Raw genomic sequence first — 21,978 nt, 5'->3', positions numbered from 1 at the left:
ATCCTAGCTCTCCAAGTTGACGAGGACGTCACTGTTGCACGGCACTGAACGCGACTCGTCTGACGTCATTGTGGCAATAAGAAGTCCTCGCCATCGTGCTGATGTCAGTTTCACCATTTTTTACGTGCTTTCAAGGCGAACAGGTCAATACTGACCTCACAAGAACAGTATATACCAATCCAAATATAAACCACAATATTTGTTTTTATAAAAAACAGCAAAAACGTATATACATTTATAATAAAAAGTCTTGGCATGACCAGACAGGCAAACAGGGAGGCTGGTGGGACTGTGAGGGATCCACACGTAGCTACTGTTTCCACCATAAAAAGCGTTACCGAAGGCAAGTAACTTGTTTGTTTGATGGATACAACTACCTGTGGATTCTTCACCTTATTAATATAATCCCAAAGCAGTCCCGCACTCAGAGTGGGTGCCTAACCTGTCAAACCAAGAAATCCTGCAAAACAGAACACGCAAACTGGCCGTCCCTCCCAACTTCTGAGTCTAAGCAGTAATACTTCACGAAAGGGTGGAGGGCAGCCCATGTTGTGACCTTACAAATTTCAGCAACTAGGACCCCTCAAGCCAAGGCCGAAGTAGCAGACTTAGCCCTAGTGTAATGGGCCCCAATACCCTCAGGAAGAACCTTCTCTGTCAGTGAATAACAAATCTTTATGCAAAGAATAACCCACCTGGAAAGGGTTCTCTTGTGGACAGCCTTGCCCCTCATCCTGCCCGCATACCAAAGGAAGAGTTGATCATCAACTCGTACGTCTCTTGTCTTCTCAATGTAGAAACTCAGAGCCCTTTTTGGATCCAAGCGATGAAGTCTTTCCTCCTTCTTTGATGGATGAGGAGGGTAAAAGGATTAGAGTGTTATAGACTGGCCCATATGAAAGGGACTGACTACTTTAGGAAGGAAAGCCTCCCTGGTTCTCAGCGCCACCTTGTCAGCATAAAAGGAGGTTTCACACTAAGAGCCTGAAGCTCACTCCCACGCCTAGCCGACGTGATAGCCATTAAGAAAACTGTTTTTAAAACTAAAAGCCGCAATAGGCAAGAATGCATAGGCTCAAATGGGGAACCCATCAAGAAAGTCAGAACCAAATTCAAATCCAAATCCCACTGAGGCATGACAAACGGAGTGGGAGAAAACTTGTTAGTCAAACCTTTCAGGAATCTAATAACTATAGGGGACTTAAATAAGGAAGGCTGATCAGGAAGGCACAGAAAGGCCGACAGCGCGGATAAATAACCCTTCACAGTCGCAACTACACAACCCTTCTGTGTCAAGGAAAGGGCAAAAATCAGAACATTAGACAAATGGGCCTTTAAGGGATCAAATTGCTTCTCTCCACACCAAGCGACAAATGTTGCCCATCTGTTAGCATAGATATTCTTGGTAGAGTTGTCTGGCCGATAAGATAACAACCACCACTTCTGGAGGGAGAGAAAAGGAACTCAGATTGACCCGTTCAATATCCAGGCATGTAGATGCAGGCTCTGGAGGTGGGGGTGTAGAACCTAACCCTGCAACTGGGAGAGGAGGTCTGCCCTGTGATCGAGACGGAGCGGAGAGCACAGTGAGAGTTGGAGAAAGTCTGTGTACCACACCCTTCTTGGCCAATCCGGAGCTATTAAGATGACTTGAGCCCAATCTTGGCGAATCTTCCGAGGAACCCCAGGAACCAAGGAAATGGGGGGGGGAGCAGGGGGGGTTAGGGGGACACGTAAAGCAACTGATCGCACCAAGAAATCTAAAAAGCATCCAGCAATGCCCCCTGCACCGGATACTGGAAGCTGCAGAACGGGCAGTGCACGTTCTCCTGAATGGCAAACAGGTCTATCTGTGGAAATCCCCACATCTGAAAGATGTGAAGAACCAGGGACGGATGGGGACGCCACTCGCGACTGACCGATAAATGTCGACTGAGACCGTCCACACATACGTTGAGAACTCCGGCCAGACAGATCGCTATTATGCAAATCCGATGGTCCTGTGCCCCGGACCAGAGCCTCTCTGCAGAGAAGGTACGACCCTAAACCTCCCTGCTTGTTGACGTACCACATTGCAGTAGTGTTGTCCATCAAGACTTGAACTGACTGACAGCGAAGGGACACGAGGAAGGCCTTGAGAGCCAGACGTATTGCCCATAATTCTAGCAGACTGATGTGGAACATCTGTTCCACTAGAGACCAATGGCCCGTGATCGCCAAATCCCCCAGATGAGCTTCCCACCCTAGAGTGGAAACATCCGTTATGACCGTGGCCACCAGACGTGGGAGGCAAAACAGCATTCCATGGGAAAGGTTGACATCCACAGCCCACCATCGTAGATCCGCTGCAGCGTCTCTGGAGATAGTTATCGACTCCTCCAGAATCTCTTTGCCTTGAAACCAATGCTTGCGGAGGCACCACTGGAGAGCCTTCAAGTGCCAACGTGCAGGAGTGACCAACAGAATGAAAGAAGCAAACAGACTGAGCAGACGTGGGACCTTGAAGACCGAAACAGCCGCTCCCTTTTGAAACATTGGAATCAACGCCTGGATGTCCTTAATCCACTGAGGGGGAGGGTAGGCCCGATTCAATGTTGTATCCAGTACTGCCCCCATGAACATGAGGCGCTGAGAGGGCTCCAGGCGGGACTTGGGCACGTTTACCGTAAAGCCCAGGATGAACAACAACTGTGTTGTCATTTGCAAGTGATGCAGCACAACCTCTGGTGACCCGGCTTTGATCAGCCAATCGTCCAGGTAAGGAAATACAGATACTCCCTTCCTTCTGAGGTCCGCTGCAACCACCGCTATCGCCTTCGTGAAGACTCGAGGTGCAGAAGTAAGACCAAAAGAAAGGACCACAAACTGCTAATGTTGCGACCCTACCACAAACCGGTGATACTTTCTGTGAGACTTTAGAATGTCGACTTGCAGGTTGCCTATTTTCATATCCCCAGACCTTGTTCAACGTTAGACGAACCTGTGCTAGGGGTCAGCAGTTTGAATTTCTCATGTTTGAGGAACCAATTCTAAATACTCAGGTCCAGGATAGGCCTCAATCGACCATCCTTCTTGGGATTCAGGAAATACCTCAAACAGCATCCCGGACCCTTTTCCTGCTCTGGAACCAACTCCACTGCACCCTTTGACAAAAGGATATGCACCAAAAAGCTGCAGCAACAGATGATCTTTCATACAAAACGAATGATGGGGAGGGATGGGAGGAGGAAACTCTCGAAAAGGAAGGGCATAACCTTTCCCCACAATATTCAGCACCCAAGAGCCCTATGTGATTAACTCCCACTCGTGGAGAAAATGAAATAACTTCCCCCTACGGGAAAAATATGCTGCAAGATTTAGAGAAAACTAGGGCTGCTTTCCTTGATGGGTTCCCCAAGAGGAGGCAGATGAGACGGGAGGCTGCAGAGTGGCTCCTCACGTTCTAACCCTCCACCACCCTCTATAAGACCTATGGAAAGAGTTGGCAGGCTGCTGAATCATGGACTGTGGAGTCCCACGAAAAGAGGACCCACAGCCAAAACCCCTGAACCTCCGAAAAGATCTAAAAGGGTGTGGACACTGAAGCCTAGAGTCTCAAGGACTTTGCAGTAGCCCTGCTGTCTTTAAAATGTTCCAAAGCTAAGTCGGCCTAGGATCCAAACAACTTCTCGCCCTCAAACGAAGTTCCAACAAAGTTGTCTGACCATCTGTGGAAAAGCCAACAGACCTAAGCCACGCATGCCTACTGGTCACCACTGAAGTGCCCATTGGCCTGCTAACTGAATCTGTCATATACAAACCAGACTGAATAACCTGCTTGGCCGCCATTTGAGTGTCCAAGAGGAGTTCATCAAACTGCCCCTGCACATCCTGAGGCAAGCTTGGCACAACAGCTCTTGCCATGTCCATCAGGGTATGAATATACCTCCCCAGCACAGGTAGCATTGACAGACATCAAGGCTATACTGCACAAGGACAAGCCTTTCTGTGCTGTTGGCTCCATTTGCTTAGACTATCTGATGGAGTAGCAGGGAACGAACCAGATGCATACCAGGCAGAACAAGAGGCTTGCACAACCAAGCTCTCAGGTGTTGGATACCGAGACAAAAACTGTGGATCCCCTGGAGCAACTCTGTACCCCCTAGCCACAGTTCTGGAAACCAGAGTCGTGAAAGGCTTCCTCCAAATGTCTAAAATGGGCTCAGTAGGGGCATCATTAAAAGGTAGTAGGGGCTCCGAAGACATAGAGGAAGGATGCAACACCTCAGTTAGAATGTTCGTCTTCACCTCCGATGCTGCTAAAGGAAGGTCCAAGAACTCAGCAGCCTTTCTTATCACGCTGTGGTAGGATGCTGCCTCCTCTGTGAGCTCACCATGGGATTAAAGATCCCACTCAGGGGGATGTATCTAGGCCACTTGCAGAGTCCAGGCCCTGAAATTCACCCAAAGGCTCAGAAATCTCCCCTTCCTCAAACAGTTGTTGCCGATAATCCTGCTCCTCCAAGAGCCTCAAAGCCCTCCTTCTCGACATCAGTCCGGCCTCCAACCATAGCGTCAGAGAATTTTCCAATGTCAGCAATGCCAGTTTCAAAGCAGATGGACACTCCAGTGGAGGAGAGGGTGGAGAGGCACTGCGTCCTGGTCGGGACCCATCCGGCGCCAGCATCGACAACATCTGGGACTGACGACATCATCGGCGCAGAACCAACACCTTCACCTGGATAGAAGGGTACAACCGGGGCCCGTTTGTACAGCGCTGGTGAACCCAGCGTGAAAGCTAATGGGCCCTTGGGACCAGCAGGTGCACCAACAGGGGCCATAGCTCTGTTGAAAATGCTAAACATAGCATTAAGGAACACTGCTGGATCCGCTCCCGGAGTCGGGAAGGCAGGAAACCTCTACTCGTACTGAGGCTCTTGAACCGAATCCAAAGCTTGTACCCCCGACACTTGACCATGAGTTGACACAGGAGAAAAGTGAACCGGAGGACTCTAAGACCTCTATCAACGTCGGCACCGGAAAAGCCTATGGACTCTCAGGCTGAGGAGTGACCGTTTGACTGACCTCCCAAGCCATACGGCGCCGTCTCGGAGGGGACAGAGACAGAGACCGATCACTGGACGAATGTCATAGAGAATCGTGCCAGCGCCGCTTCTTATGCGACCTTGGGGACTTATGTGAAGAGTCCCTCGCCTTAGATCTTCGATGACCCTTATGCTCCTTCTTAGCTTTTGCCAAGAAGAGCTTAGCCTCTCTCTCCTTCAAGGCCTTAGCGTTCATCCACTGGCAGAACAAGCACCCTTCCACGTTGTGGTCTGAGCTTAGGCACCACAAGCAGTCCTCATGAGGACTTGTAACCAAAATGCAACCCCCCACACTCATGACAAAGCTTAAAGCCCGATTTTTTTGGTGGAGACATTGTAAGTCAACAGCTCCTTCAAAACAGTAACTGTTCGAGAGCCAGGAAAAAGCGTTGAAGGTGCGGAAAAAAAAGGGAACTGACGTCCGCACCCCGGCGAGGACTGTTTATTATCACAATGACATCAGACGGAGTCGCATGCGGAGCCGTGCAATTGTGACGTCATCGTCGACGTGGAGAGCAAGGAAGAACATTTCTGCTGAATGCTGGCGCATTGGGAGAATTCTTAAGGTGAGGAATCCACAGGTAGTTGTATCCATCAGAATGTTTTGGATTGGAATGAGGCAGATTGTATTAGGGTGGACTGGAGTGGGGTGGATTGGGTTGGTGTGGGTTTGACTAGATAGGAGTGGGGTGGGTTGGAGTGGGATGGAGTGGGATGGAGTGAGGCAAGGTCGATTGGATTGGAGATGGACAGACTGAAGGTGGGCGGACTGTTTTTAATTGCAGTGGGGAAAAATGGAGTGCGGCACCTGGGAGTGGGCCAGATTGTTTCAGATTGGAATGCAGCAGATTACATTGGGGCGGATGGTGTTGGACTGGGGCAGATTGAAGGGGGCATATTGTATTAAAGTGGGGCAGATTGCTTTCGAGTGGACTAGATTGGGGTGGACTGGTGTGGGGTAAAGTAGGTTGGATTGGGGTATAATGCATGATTATGTGTTAAAGCATCATTTTCAGAGATTACACATAATAAAGAAATGCTCTTGCTTTGGAATATTTCGAAGACATTAATTGTCATCGTTTGACAACAGTGCCCACAAGCAAAAACAAAAGAAGATTTAAGTGGAAACTGAACAAAGGTGATTTGGCAAAATAAAATAAAGTTAGCCTTAAAAATAAAATTTTGATTTTGTTTATCCTACCGGGCATGTTTTTGCCAGTCACAAGCCTTCTGTTCGGGGCACTAGAAGTTAAGAAGAACAAATAGTAGCTCAATCTTGTCAGGAGCAGCAGAGTGGGACTAATTAAATTGAATCAATTAGTGCTTGTTCCTTGCTCCACACAGAGGAACAGAAATTATGCCAGGCGTGCCTTGATGAATTACAAGGCAGTAAAGAAGAGTGCCACGCAAACAAATGGTGAGCGACTGACAGGCTCCAAGCCCTTTACTGAATACAAGTCTCGCAACTGAGAAGCGTGCGCTTACACATGCACTCGCAGGCTCGACCCTAAAAACTTTTCCCCCGCGCTGAAGTTTATCAGTAATCATGCAATAATCCATGTAACAGGGTCAGTCTGCAAGACAGTAACAAAACCGCCCTGAAGCAAGACAAACGTACATCAATTACCAATGATATGAAGGGATTTTTTTGAAATGTAAGTCCACGAACAAATGAAACTGATAGGCAGGAGGTGGGCCTGGTTAAAAGCCCACAATACTTACAACAGGTAAAATCGCTTGCACGCTCGAACCAAAAACTGGAATTATTTTATTTGTAAAGATGGACACACCATGAAAATATTAAGTTTACTTCAACAAGTGCATGACAAATATGCTGTGTGTGATTCAGGTTCTGTCAATTCTCAAAAAGCTAATTTTGTTACAAGACAGCAGTATCTAAATGTTTGTTTCTGTTTTGGGGGGCGGGAGGGGGCAAAAAGTTAACTATTCCAAGGTACAAATTGTTGCATAGTTAAGTACAGACAAAGGGAAGCATTTCACACTTGTTTACGAGAAAGGTTCTCCCAAATTTGACTAACAGCTGCAACTCAAAAAATCCCTCACGGACAACACATTTACAAAGAGACATTGGTAGAAGAGGACAAGCATTGGCAAAGCCAATGGGTCACGCCTATGCAAAAGCTATTGGCTTTGGCAAGGTGTTTTGCCATGTTGTTACACCAGTGTGACTGCTGTCGAGCATGGCTAAAAGTTAGTGGCGTGGAACATCAGAAAAGATTAGAATGTTGTAGGCTGGATAAGTTGTAGATTGGAGTGGGGGAGGTAGAGTCGTAGAGTGGAGTAGAATGAGTTGGAGGGGACTGAATTAGAGTGAGTTGGAGTATACCGAAGTAGAGTGGGCTGGACCGGATTGCATTGGTGTGGGGTAGACAGGATTGCATTGGTCTGTAATGGACTGGATTGGAGGGAGTAGAATAAAGTGAACTGGATTTTATTGAGTGGGATGGACTAAGGTGGACTGTACTGAAGTGTGGTCAACTGGATTGCACTGGAGTGGGGTTTCCTTAAGCGGATTGTATTGGAGTGGGGTGGAGTGGGGTGAGTTGGAGTGGGATGGACTAGATTGGAATCGGGTGGATTAAAGTGGAGTGGTGTGGTTTAGGATGAGGTGTAGCGTGTTGGAGTGGGTTGTTTAGAATTGGAGTGGGGCAGATTGTATTAGGGTGGATGGAGTGAAAAGGGACAGATTTATTTTGGATTGATGTGGGGCAGATTTTTAGAATTAAAGAAGGGCAGATTTGAGTGGGGCAGATTGTTCTGGATTGGGGAGAATGGAGTGGGGCGTGTTGTTTTGGATTGGAGCATATTGTATTAGATTGGGGTGGGGCAGATTGGAGTGGAACTGATTGCTTTGGATTATGGTGGGGTAGACTGGAGTAAGGCAGATTGTTTTGGAGTGGGGTGAACTGGTGTGGGGCAGATTAGAATGGGGTGGGTTGGGAGGATTGGGTGGGGTAGATTGGGGTCGATTGTAGTGGGGCGGATTTGAGAGGAGTGCACTGCACGATTATGTGTTAAAGCATAATTTTCGAAATTACACATAAAGAAACAAACAATGTCTCTTTGCAACATTTAGAAAAAGATAAATCGCCATCTTTCCAGAACAGTGCCCACAAGCAAAAAAAAATACAAAAAATAAAACACATGTGAGCGCAAAGTGAAAAAAGACAACTTGGCAAAATAAAAAATAAAGTTAGCTATAAAAAAAAGTTAGCAATTTAGTTTGTCCTGCAGGGCACATTTTTGCAGTCACAAGCCTTCTGTTACAGAGCGCTAAACGTTAAAAAGGACAAAATAGTACTTCAGACACGTTGGGAGCAGAGGTCAGGCACTGATTAAGTTGAATCAATCAATGTTTGGGCCCTGCTCCACACAGAAGAACAGAAACTATGCCAGGCCTGCAGTGCTGCATTATGAGGCTGTAAAGCATAGTGCCACAACAAGGGAACAAATGGTGAACGACAGGTGGGCTCTAAGCACGCGCAAGCTCAATCTTAAAAAACTGCACACAAAAAAACGTGCATGCTAAAGTGACGCTGAGCGCAACGCCAGAGTTAACAATTAACGCTGTCGGAAAGCACGGACCTGACTAGGCTGTCTGTCTGCCATGCTGAGTGTCGACGGCACATTCTCCTCCTGAGATGCAATACATGGTGGCAGTAGGGAAGATGATTTTGGCAATTATCCGTGGCACCCACTACATTCCTGTACCATTCAAAAGAATTCCAGCTTCGGAATTCGGTTTCGTATGGACACCGAGATGGCAGCATCGACTGTTTTTCTTGCTTCCTTTAACTTACAAACATAGTATACTTACTGACGTAAAATAATACCCGACAGTGAGCGATAATGCAAAGTGTTTGTATTTCTTCCTTGACAGTGTACAACCAAATCATTACGGATGTGAGATTTTAGAGGCTCATTATATTATTTTCCTCACTAGAAAGTTTAAAGGTGTATGTTGTTATTCAGGTAATGTGTCATTATGTACATAATACCATCTTTCAGTTTTATTTAGCTTCTAGAGGGAGAGGAAGTGGTCTTCGAGACTCCGCAATGTCATATTACTTTTCTTGCCGGGGACAGATCTGATTGATTGCTTTGATGCAGGCTAACAAGAAAGCAGGAATGGCAGCCAGTAAACAATTTTCACGGTCAACTTTTGATAGAACCAATGTCTGTACAACCGATTTAACACCTTTGGATTTGGTTTGGAGAAAAGGTTTGGTTTTTATCATTTATTTATTTATTTTAAACAGAAAAACAATGTAGACCAGCTTCTGAGGCTATTTCTTGGCGTGACAAGCCATTGACAGATGTAAGTCTATCCAAAAGGCCAAAGATAACTTGGGGAGGACACTGTTCGGAGCCAGAGGCTTGCAATGCAAATTGACAGTGCTAACTTTCTGAAGAACCACTTCTTCGTCCTGTGTGACGAAGATTGGACACCAGGCAAGCACCTATTCTACAATTGGTCTACAAAAGTACTTATCAGAACCCGTGGCCATGCTGGTGCAAGTGCATGGTAAAAGGTTCAAATGTTGCGAAGGTACTGCTACTACCCTTAGACTGGTGGTTCCCAAGCGTTTTAGGACAATGACCCACTTTTTAGAACAACAAACTTTTGCGACACACCTAACTTTAATGGACATGAGATGGGAAGATTTTTAATTTAACTAAAGCATCGTGTGGTAGCACACTCATTCAACAGACAGCACACTTTCTATTGAATTCATAGATATACTGTTTTACTGATAAATATTTACTGAAGCCAGATTTCTATACACTAATATTTATCATTTGTGCCTCCCAAATAAAGCAGTTTGATTTTTTTTCGTCCTAGTAAAATCTGTTTCCAGCACATTTCAGATTTTCAAACAAATATGCTTCATTTTTGCTTTTCGTAACTGCTAAATTAATCTAGTTTATTTATAGGGGTCTACATTCTGTTCTTTTTTTTGCAACACGACATCACTCTTTCCTGTGCACTAAAAAGACTGTCACGTATTTCACTTGAAAAACTGCTCTCACTTTGCAGTCAGTGAAAAACAAAGTACACTCTAATCCCATAAACAGAAATTTGCCAGAAGACATATAGTCTTTCATTTGACATGTGTCTTTGAAGCAATAAATGTGAATGATAAACACAGAATTAAAAGACATCTTTATTTATTGCTCAGACGTTCGAGACCCACTAAAAATTGTCTGGCAACCCACCAGTGTGTCAGGACCCATAGCTTGGTAAACACCGTTTTAGACTGTTACACCAGACATTTACAATGGCACAAAAATCATGTTCAATCAACAAACAGAAAGACCTTTAAAAAAGCAACCGTCCTGAAGCACAATCTACCACTCAGGGACATAACCCCTGAATCAATAGGTTCACCATAGTGGTACTATTAACTCTGATATGATGACCCACAGGAGGAGGTACTATATTAAGGGAAAGTCCTAGGAACATGAAAGTCATAGAAACGAGAAAGGTTCTAGAACAGCAGCAACCAAAGAATGAATAAAAGGAAAAGGCATTGTAAACTGGTGTGAGATGCAAACCGATTCATCGCTGGGCGGCCAAAACAGACATCTATGAACACCACTAGGATATTAATTTACCTCTGTAATATCAAAGGACCAGATAAAACTAGCAGCTTGTACCTTCTCAGGGTATGGAGTATTAACCGTAATCTATCGTACATTTTAGTGCTTCACCGATTATTTCAGATTAAGGAGGGCTCAGATATGCACTTAACGACTGGATAAGTGAGAGAGAATTAAGACACATTATGGTTAACTGTGTAATATGATCCTAAAATGCTACGAAGGGGTTCTGGTGACAAATCACACGGACGAAGGCAGAGCGGTTTATGAATAGCACCTAAACAGAGAGATGGCATTATGGGACAAGATTACACATTACTCACAATGTACGTTTTATTTTACATGATCCATTGATTATAGTACTCTTTGAAAAGAAGTGGAGCATTTAAGCATCATCCCCTGTTCAATTCTTTATTCTTTGCCTAAGACGGAAGAAACGTCCGTTAGTGTTTTGAGAAATGTGTTATTTAGTTGGAAAATAAAGTGCTCAGCAAGACTTCCATTAAACAACATTATAAGCGCAATTTTAAATGGACAGCAGCACTGAAAGGAATTAAAAAAATGTAAGTTACATTTCCTTTTGTAGCACATTGATATTATTACAGAGTAGTATTAAGACTGAAAAACTGCAGCATGGGACATTGTATTCAACGTTTTACTGCCAACGTTCTGCATTTACAACTACAATGTTTATTGTTGCACAATGGAACGGATTCATTGGTACACACTTGCATCAAATATTGTCCTGCAAGGGCGACCTTGTCGTGTGTGCAGATTAAAGCTTTGAGAGCAGCAATGACACTGAAAACTTTTCATTTTATTATTTTTCTTACCAACCCTGTAAGAAGGAATACATTCTGCATTAGCCATGATTTACTGGCTTAGGAAAAACTGTGTTTTCTGTAAATAAAGTTTGCACTATGAAATACAAAAATATATTTTGTGAAATAAAAGCTTAGAAATCACTGGCAGAATTTCAATAAAAAGGTTTGCATATACAAACCACGCAACTAGACCATGGGTGTACGGAGGGCTGGTGCAATTGTTGACACTAACTATAAAAGGAATAGTGCAAGTCTTAAGGAGATCACCTTTAACCCCTTCACTGCCAGGCCTTTTCCCCCTCAGGTGCCAGGCCTTTTTATTGACTATTTGGGGCAGTTCGCACTTAGGCCCTCATACCTTTTTGTCCACATAAGCTAACCACACCAAATTTGCTTCCTTTTTTCTCAACATCTTAGGGATTCTAGAGGTACCCAGGGTTTGTGGATTCCCTAGGGGGAGACTAAGAAATTAGTCAAAATACAGCGAATATCTTGTTTAAAAATAAATAAATAATGGCTGTAGAAGAAGGCTTGTGTTTTCTCTGAAAATGGCATCAACAAAAGGTTTGCAGTGCTAAAATCACCATCTTCTCAGCTTTCAGGAACAGGCAGACTGGAATCAGAAAACCACATTTTCCAACACAATTTTTGCATTTTACTGGGACATACCCAATTATTATTATATTTTTAGCTTTTTGCCTGCTTCCAGGTAGTAACAGAAATGGGTGTGAAACCAATGCTGGATCCAGCAAAGCTAAACATTTCTGAAAAGTAGACAGAATTCCGAGTTCATCATGCGGTCATTTGAGTAGATCCTACAAGGTTTTTCTACAGGAAATAACAGCTGAAATTTTTAAAAAAAATTGAAATTGAGGTGAAAAATAACCTCAGCCATTTTTCTCCACATTTTACTCCAACTTTTTCCTGCGAAGTCAGTTTAAAAAAAAAAAAAAAAAAAAATCTAAAAAAATAAATCAATATACTCTTACGTCTGCTGGAATCTTCTGGTTGTAGGGATATATAGGGCTTGTAGGTTCGTCAAGAACCCTAGGTACCCAGAACCAATAAATGAGCTGCACCTTGCAATGGGTTTTCTTTCTGTACCGGGTACCAGGCTATTCATTTGCTAAAATATAAAGAGTGAAAAATAGGTATCAAAGAAACCTTTGTATTTCCAAAATGGGCACAAGATAAGGTGTTGAGAAGTAGTGTTTTTTTGCTCATCTCTGAAATCCAGGGTCCCCATATTAGCATGTGAATTACAGTGCATTTCTCAAATAGACATCTTTTTTTTACACACTGTCTTACATTTGGAAGGAACAAATGTAGAGAAAAAGACAAGAAGCAATAACACTTGTTCTTCTATTCTATGTTTCCCCAAGTCTCCCAATAAAAATGGTACCTCAGTTGTGTGGGTAGGTCTAGTGCCTGCGACAGGAAACGTAAAATGGACACGTCACATTTTTACATTTTAATCTTATGTGTTTTTTGCAAAGTGTCTAGCTGTGGATTTTGGCCTCTAGCTCATGCAGCACCTATGGAAACCTACCAAACCTGTGCATTTTTTAAATCTAGACACCTAGAGGAACCCAAGATGGGGTGACTTGTGGGGCTCTCACCAGGTTCTGTTATCCAGAATCCTCTGAAAACCTCAAAACTGACAAGTGGGGCAGTTTTCTTATCGGTTTAAATGCAACAATGCTGGATGGTTGGAATTTTGTGGATTCCTGCAGATTTCGGAAGGTTCCATCACAAAAATGTTGGCAAAATGTGCGATTTCCAGCAAAGTTGGAGGTTTGCAGGGCATTGCAGGTAAGAAAATGGTGCAGGGTGCATGTGAAACACACCACCCTGGACTCACCCAGCTGTTTAGCTTTCAGATGTGTGTAGTCTTGTGGATTTTTCTACATGGCAGCGTCCCAAGGTCCAGAAAGTGTAGCCCTCACTGTTCCAAGTGGGACGATTATGAGTGTTAGCCAAGCTGTCAGGACCCAAATGTAAAACCAAAACACAAAATAATCAAATGTCCCCTTTCTTGTTGTGTGATAAGATGTTTTAATGTGTGGGGGAGAGCTGAAAGACAGTTGGGGGTGGGGGGTATAACCATGCCCATACTGGTTGGTAGCCACCACCCCACTATTTTATTTTCCCCTCCCCCTGGCATCTAGTAGGCCTAATGCCACCACCCCATGGAGTGGATTGGGGATAACAGTCCCATCTGCTCACCGTTGGGCAGAACAACTTTGGCCCCATTTTTTCAGGATGGGGGTATGGCCATACCACCCTCTTTTTTTGAGGGGAAAAAAAAAAATCTTCTCTGGTCTCAGGTGGGTTTTCTGCCCCCCTTGGGAGCAGATGGGCCTTCTAAAAATAGGAAGTCACGTGGACCCATGGGGAGTGACCCTTGCCCAAGGAGCTGTCCCCCGCTAAACAAAATACACACCCACACACCAATCTCTGGTGCCTAAGTGGTTTCTGCCCCCCTCTCCCCCGGGTGCATATGGGCCTAATAGAAATAGGCTGATCTGCCACCAAGGGGGACAGAAATGGCAGAAAATAACCCCCTCCCCCCACCCCCCCCCCAATGGAACAACCCTCAACTAAGGGGCTGCTCCCAATTTGTAAAAAAATAAAAAAAATAAAAACAAATCCCTAGAGCCTAGTGATTTCTACCCCCCTTGGGACAGATTGGCCTAATTCAAATAGTATGACCTGTCCCCAAGGGCAGAAGTTGCCCAAAATTAATCCCCCCCCCCCCCCCCCCAGAAATGGCCTATTAAATAACAGTTTCCCTGGGGAGCGACCCTTGCTCAAGGGGTGGGCTCTCTTTCATTCACAACATGTAAAAAAAAAAAATAATAATAATAAAAAAATAAAAAAATAAAAAATCACTTCCATCCCTGCCCATGGGAGGGTGTTCTGCTTTCCTTCTCTTATCTTATGACCGAGCTTACAAAACTTCTCTGGAATGAACTTCTTAGTTTAAAGAAGACATTTATTGTTATTATTACTTCACCACAAGGTTCCTGAAAGACGAGATTAGTAGGTTGGAAGCACAAGTTTAAAAGTAGTCGCAGCAATGAAAGCAAAATATATCAAAGTACTTCTCAGTTGCAAAGTACACAGCAAATACATGTGATTATATTATAGCATAACTTCAAAGCAAAGCATAAAGTCAAAATTGCATCACTGTAGGGCCTATCACTCCGCTTCATCTTTCTTATGCCTGCAAGTTGATGACTCCGGTTCAACTGCGAGAAAGAGACTTTCCACCCAAACGGGAGACAGGCAGCTGACGTCCGCTCCTGCCCGAAGTCCTGAAAGATCTCTCCTCGCTGCTGCCCAGGGCCACTGTTATAAAAATGTGCCCCTTCCTCTCAGACTCGGGAAATGAAACAAGCCATTGGAGACTGGCCAGATCTTCGAGACCCCTAATGTCAAATCCCAAGTTAAAGCCAATAGGCAGCTAAACTGAATACAACACGTAATGTGCTACTGGTGAACATTGAGCAACTAATATGCGCAGTGGTGAAACAAAGTCATTGGTCAAACACCATTAATAACATAACGGAGGGGGAAAGGGAGCTAATGGACATAATGGTTAATTCCTGGCACCTCAGCGCCGCAGCCAAGGACGTAACCATTACGTCCATGGTGGGTAAGGTGTTAAGTCTCGCATGAAAGCACATCCACCACAAAACCTTATGCGATTAACAGAAAAAGAGCTAAAAGAAGCACAACTGAGAGAGGCATTGTTCTACCAAAATGTTGATTCTCTTCAGTGTAGAATTTTATATGAATTTGTTCCGCTGGAAGTGCTTATATTGCACTTTTTGCTTTGTAGGAAATCTTACACTCAAAAGAGCACAGCACGACTGAGCTGGTTATGGTGACAGTACAATTCTCAAGGTTATAGGTCTGATCTGTTTATTAGCAACACTAGAACAAAGAAGGATTGTTGATATGCTTTGTGTTAAAGTCTCTAAACAGGTATTTTGCTACATGGATTTAACAAGCCACATGCCTGTTTTTTGTTATCTGCCAGACAAACCTCTGGGTATGAAAGATCCTCACTGTGAGAATTCTCTCCCTCTGAAGGGTCTTCATCTTTTTTGCCAGTACTAATTGTTGACATTTCCAATTTATGCTTTACAAAAACTACAACAAAGGTAGTAGGATCTGACTTACTTTTTATTTAAGTCATATGTTATAGCCCAAAGGCAAGCAGGGGTGGCTAGTTATTCCTCAATATAAAAATACTGCAGAGGTGCGTTTTGACATACAGAATCTTTCATATCAGTGCAGTAATAAAGGATTGTTATGCTGGCTCATTGTTTTGACAAACTATGTGGGGGTTGAAGATTTGTACTGTGATAACCCTTGGTAACCAATTTCAGGAGAGCCTGTTAGGGGTAGTTGTCTGTCAGGTCCGTGTAATAAAAAAATATATATTTTTTTAATATTCTTCAGCAGTCAGCGTACCACATTCTGGAAGCCACTTGTGTATAGTGAATAATTAGCCGTAGGTTATCATTGCTTTATTGCTCCAAGCAGCCCCCAGGATTAGAAGCATTAAGCATGCCCCCTTTCAACAGGACATCAATGATACACTACTCAAAGATAGCTTTGTGCAATGTTTACTGAGCTTCCATTTTGAAGTATCATTGTTTTCACTGATCCAAGATCACCAACACATTGCCCCAAACTAGGCAGCTATGTAAGAACTTTAAAACAATGATACACTAAGTACAATACCACTGCAGGCTGAATGCAGTCTGCTATGTTTAATTAATTTTTTGTATTTTCAAGTATACGCCACTCAAGTGTTGGTGGCAGCGTGTTTCATTTTTTCAACTTTTATTCTTTTAATCTGCCTTGCATACACTGGTTGGGTATGTGTGTCTCTGTTGTATTGTGAGTAAGTCACTGAGTGTATGACTTGATGTACAAGTGTAAGTATGAGTGGCAGAACGCATGTATGCTGAGTTGCTAAAATCAATTACTGAAGAGGCACCAACAGTTCTGAGCCACACCTATTGGTACTGTCAATGCGCATTTCTATATTGAGTTCATGTGTTGGAAGAGAAACTAGGCATATAAAACAAACTTTAAAAACAATAGTGCTACCTTAATAGTAGCATATTTCTGTAAAAGATTATACCATCAGTGACTACCTTTATTGAGTCATGCGAGTCTTTTTCTCCCTACTAATCTGACTTACCCCCTTCAATGTGGGGACCTCACCAGTGCAGAGGACATTAACATTTTGTCTCCAGTGTAGGGCTGCAGAGCCATCTCCAGGGCTTGCAAAAGAGGCTTCTCCCATTAATACCCCCACTGTGGTCTGTAGTGGTTCCAAGCTGGCTCCCCCTACGCAAAATCCATTTAGCCAGCGTGGACAGGGCACGCTGAGGTCATCACCGCACCAATAGCAAGCATGGCTGGTGGAGACTGGTGTAATCTTGCAGTCTGAATCTCCTCCCACTCCCTCCAGGCATACCCAAAGCACATGAGAACCATCAGAGGAAAAGGAAACAAGGTGACTTCTTTCAATGTTGAAGTATAGGTCTTTTTCACTAACTGTGCTATAATAAATTTAATCATTTCTAGATCATTAAGGTTGCTCTCTAGCCCAAATAGTTAAAACAATTAAGAATAGACTTCATCAAACCTATGTCATTGGTATCTTTGACTGATAAAACATCTTGGAAAGCAGCCCTATTGGGAGTGATATCAATATTACTCAACACCAAGGGAACACATATAGGGAGGGGGAAGGAGTTGAAGGCATGCAGCCTCCTCCCTTGCCGCACTTGGCTCCGGGGACCACCACCTCCCTGGGGCAGGCCCTACCAAATAAAAAAAACGGAGGGGGGGGGGGCACAGCCCTCCCTCCACCCCTCTCCTGGAGCCATTAATGACACAGGGACACTGGGCACCATCACTCCCCAGTCCCAGCTCCCAATGGCCTGAGATGCCCACCCTTGGGACAAAGTAGTTTGCTGCTGATTGGCAGGAGGTAAGACAGCACCTGCCAAGCAAGAGTAAACAGTAAGTCTGTTCCCAGGGGGTGGAAGAGGAAGCCTGCTTTTGCTAGCTGAGTCGACTTTTCCTATGTTTTCTTGCCCACTGTGAAGAGGGGGAGGGGGAAATAAAAAAAAGTGTGTTTCCCAAGTTAATTCCCCTTGTGGTATTTGAAAACGACGGCACTCCAAACCAGTGGATGGAATTACGCCTAATTTGGCATAAAATTAGACTTCGGTATGCAGATAACGCTTTTGCATATTTTATGTGAATCTGTTCAGAAGCTTTTAAGATATTAAAGGGGAAATAAATTTGTATATCTAGGGATGTGGATCCATCTTGACGTTTCCGCAGTAATCGTGGCAAGTTTGCAAAAGCGCGAGACACAAGGAATGCTGTGATTGGTCACAACCTGACCAGAAAGTTGCAGCTGCCATTTTAGGTAACGGGACACGGTCCCTGGGGCAGAAAAATAAAATTAAAAGTGGCATAATGGGTCAGGGTGGAGGTACCATCACCCCAGGGCTGTGATATACGGGGTTTGAGGGTGAAATCATGACCATAATTTTTTTAATGACACGCGATATTCGTAAACATGTTAAAACATTTAATTTAGAAAGGAACAAAATGACAGGTTTTCTTTTGCCATAGAGATAATGGATAGTACAGTAGAAAGAATAATTAGGACATGTTTAAGTGAGTTCTCAAATATTTTCCTCTTCTATTTCATTAAAACATTCTGAAATACGAAATGAAACATGCACTTTCAACACCAGCACCAGACTGCCACTTAATTGCATGTTGACTGGCAGCTTATTGGGCGAATGTGCAAACAGAGTGCCAACATTCTGAATTTATGCCAAAGGTGTGGCACATCTGAGCATCATCTTGATGAAATCGGAGTGAAAAACTGAAATCATTTTCTAATGAGAAAACTGCAGTAAATAAGGGACCTTCAAGACAAACAAGTGTGCCAAGAAGGCCCCCAGAGAAAAAGAGACCAAATGTAGCACACAATACCCAAATGTAGCCCAAGTATAGTCAAATGACAAGTGGGCAAAACACTTTTTTTTTTTTTTTTTCAGTTTCATATGGCGCAGACTTGACCCAAACGTGTTGGAGTTCTTTGCATGCGCATCAGTTACATTACACAAAGACACATTCATTTTGGTTTTAGGCATTGGGAGATAAAGTACTTTGCCCAGAATCACATAATATTGAGCGGATGCCAAAACTCTTTATTTTATTTGCTTCCTGCCTAAAATCTCCTTTTTCCAATGTAAGTCAATGGGGAAAGTCAAATCTCCAGAGGTTTTTTTTCCCCCAAAACTTCCTTCTTACCGAATTCACATTTTGACAAGTATGCTACATTGGACCATGGAGGGCGGGAGGAATAGTGTCCGATAACATAGGCTGGATGTGGCAGCAAGCTAACTTTTCAGGGCAAGCGGGAATGGGAAGGAGTAGAACTAGGGCAACATAGGACTATAATGAGGAATCAGGGGCATGGACTTGGACATCGGATGGCAAGGAGGGGGGGCGGAGAGGCAGGAGCAGCAAGCTTGAGTGGGGGCTGCACACTACCTGGCCAGGCCCCAAGTCCACCCCCCCCCCCCAACCCACAGTGCATTGCGGCAGACATCTTACCTAACATTACTAACAAAACAAAAAAAAAAAAAACACATTCAAACTCTAAAAACAACAAAGATTACCGGTGCGTGATAGGTTCAGATTTTAAACTCACAAACCAAAGAAATTCAGCTGTTACAGTTATTTCAATTAACAGTAACTCACACCCATGCCATGCACAGCTAATGACATCATGCGTTTCTTCTTTGACATCACAGATAATATCACTAACATTTGCAATAAAATTATCTATGAGAAAACTGCATGGCGAGGGTGCGAGTTATAGTGACCTTAGAGAGACAAGTTATAGTTACTTGAAATAGCTGTAGGATCAGAATTCCGATGGTTGTGCGCTCATAAAATCTAAACCTAACTATAACCTTTGTTTTTTTTGGTGAATGTATATACATACACATTAACGTAGTTAGGGCATCAACTCCTTCTATACAATACTAACCCCTGTAACACGGTCTCAAAATAACATCAATTTCTTTGTTGGAACACTAAAAATCTATTGCTGAAAGGAAAAAAAGAGTCCACGTCAAAGAGCAATACAGGTAGAAACTGCAAACAGAACACATAAAAGGTACATGTTAACTGCTGATCTGCTATCTGTGCTGTAAAATACTGCCCTTGCACATCCAGAACAACAACAAAAAGTTGTCTTCGTGTCTTTTAAGTACTACTCCCCTCGAAAAGCAGAGCATTATCTATGAGATCAAAATGTTAAGATTAGCAATTATGGTATTATACGTCGCATATACAAACTACCTGAACGTCTGTATCTCTTTTTTGTGAAATAACCGAAACGCCACCCGAACAAAATCCATTGCTAAGTGTAAATATCAGCAATTTGTAAGCTATATGCAATTTTATTTTAAGCGATTATACAATAAGCTACCAATCTGAAATTGAACCACAGTAAACCCACACATTTCTAGCTATCAGATTTCAAAATAGTTCAATCCATCCCTGGCCAGTAAGATTCTCCCATCAACCACCGCAAGAGCTTCACTTCCCAGCAGCAAATCAGGCAAACAATAAGGAACAGAAAGGGGGTTAGCTGACCTCAACGAACACTGATGCACCAGGCTTCCCAAGAAGGACCGCCCACCCCGGAGGATTCGCTGCCCAAAACCTGCGAAAACTGCACGAACAAAGCCAAGGCGTCAAGTACACGGAGCGATTGATTCCAAGTAGGCCACAACAGACAGGTCAGCAGCTCCAGGCAACGAAAGCACCCTATCAATGATCCTCCTGCCTTTGTGCTTTCTGGTTTTTAAAACCCAGCACACTAAGTTAGTCATTGGTATAGCACCAAACAGTCTTCAAATCAAAAACAAACCGGATGCACGAGAAACAGCGAGGTGGTATTCCAAGAAAAGTGAGTCTGGTGATTAAAAAAAAAAAAAAGGGACAGAAGAAGAAGAGGGCACAATCGCTCATAAAAGTATTTATGCGCACAAACTAAGGCACACAATTGAAAACAAGTGGAGTGTTGCATACACATTAAAGAGGTGCTGGTACATCCACTCGCATCCAGTGAGAATGGAGAAGACCGCAGCAACTCAAGCTGCATCAAGTTACAAGACATTCACAAAAAACATTGACTAAACCCCAGACACTTAAGAGTAGGGGCAACCACAGACCCTCAGAAGAGATATGCAAGTCACATCCAAAACTAAGAAAAGGGAGACAGCCACACACACCCGAAAGACATACGGAAGTAAAAAGGGCCAAGAGACAGGACAGTCACTGTCCTTGTAAAATCCTCAAACACCCAAGAGGGAATATTCTGGGACAGCATTGACAGAGAAACTGTTTCCACAAAAATACTCGTGAAGCGCTATCCACGGGCACTGCCCCCTCCCATAACCATTCACATTCCGGACAGTAGGAAAGCCTGGCTGTGTCCCAGCCCTGTGACCCCTTGCCTACCTCCTGCTTCCAGGCCCGCCCTGTGACCTCCGCACGCAGTCTCTTTGTGCGTCCGCTTTACACACGGTTTAAAGGGGGGGGGGGGGGGGGGGGGGGGGGGTTACCAGAGGCGGCCCCGCGCACCCGCTGTCTCACAGAGCCGGGGCCGCGACCACAGATCTTAAAGCCGCCGCCGCCATCTCTCGCCGTCAGAGACGGGGGTGCACTGCGCGCGCACACAGGGGCGCGCGGCGATCACTGCCGTTTGTTGTTGTGATTTGGGAGGCCTAGAAAGCCCAGCTGCTTCCAGGACCCCCGACGGCAGCGGCGTCACTCCGCCAGCCACGCCCTGTCGTTCACTACCACCGTCACGTGACCAGCAAGCAGTTTCCCTCCTACTGGGAAGAACCCTGACAAGAAAGGGGGCGGGGACGTGTGTCTGTCGTCACATGTTCCGTCTTTAAAGCCAACCCGTGGAAATCACGCGCATCATAGACACTAGAATGCGAGAATCTGTGCGACGGCAAGGGGACCTCCATGTTAAGTGTTTTAAACCTGTAAACATCTTGTGCGGATCGAGACGTGCAGCTTTTACTGACCCCTCGTGTACCCAGAGCCCCAGCAGCTATATAAAGTGGTCGGACAGAGCTATAAAGCTTTATGAATTCTTAGGGGCGAAAAGTAACATATTTAACTCCGATGACGCCCACAAGCATAGGATATTAAAAATTAAGAAAACATTCAGTGTCGTCAAAGACCTACCTCGCCTGTTGACAACTGTATCACTACCGCCCAACAATGCTGCATTAATCTGTCCAACTTCTTTCATCGTCACAAACATTTACAGCAGCATAATTGCAATCATCTACAGCAACTTC

The 21,978-nt window shown here is 44.2% G+C and overlaps 1 protein-coding gene across 3 annotated transcripts in view; it reads right to left on the bottom strand.

Moving 5' to 3' along the window:
* AFF4 (ALF transcription elongation factor 4) overlaps positions 1–21,461 on the bottom strand; it is a 902,368-nt gene extending 880,907 nt beyond the window's left edge. The window contains exon 1 of one of the 3 annotated variants that reach the window (XM_069244725.1): positions 21,122–21,461. The gene's annotated coding sequence lies outside the window, so the exon portion shown is untranslated. The remainder of the gene's footprint in view (positions 1–21,121) is intronic. The other 2 variants (XM_069244727.1, XM_069244726.1) reach the window with 2 other exon arrangements.
* Positions 21,462–21,978: the final 517 nt, after the last annotated feature.

The sequence above is a fragment of the Pleurodeles waltl genome, chromosome 7 (genome assembly GCF_031143425.1).
Source record: "Pleurodeles waltl isolate 20211129_DDA chromosome 7, aPleWal1.hap1.20221129, whole genome shotgun sequence".
Classification (NCBI taxonomy): Eukaryota; Metazoa; Chordata; class Amphibia; order Caudata; family Salamandridae; genus Pleurodeles; species Pleurodeles waltl.
This window is presented reverse-complemented; position numbering and strand designations above follow the sequence as displayed.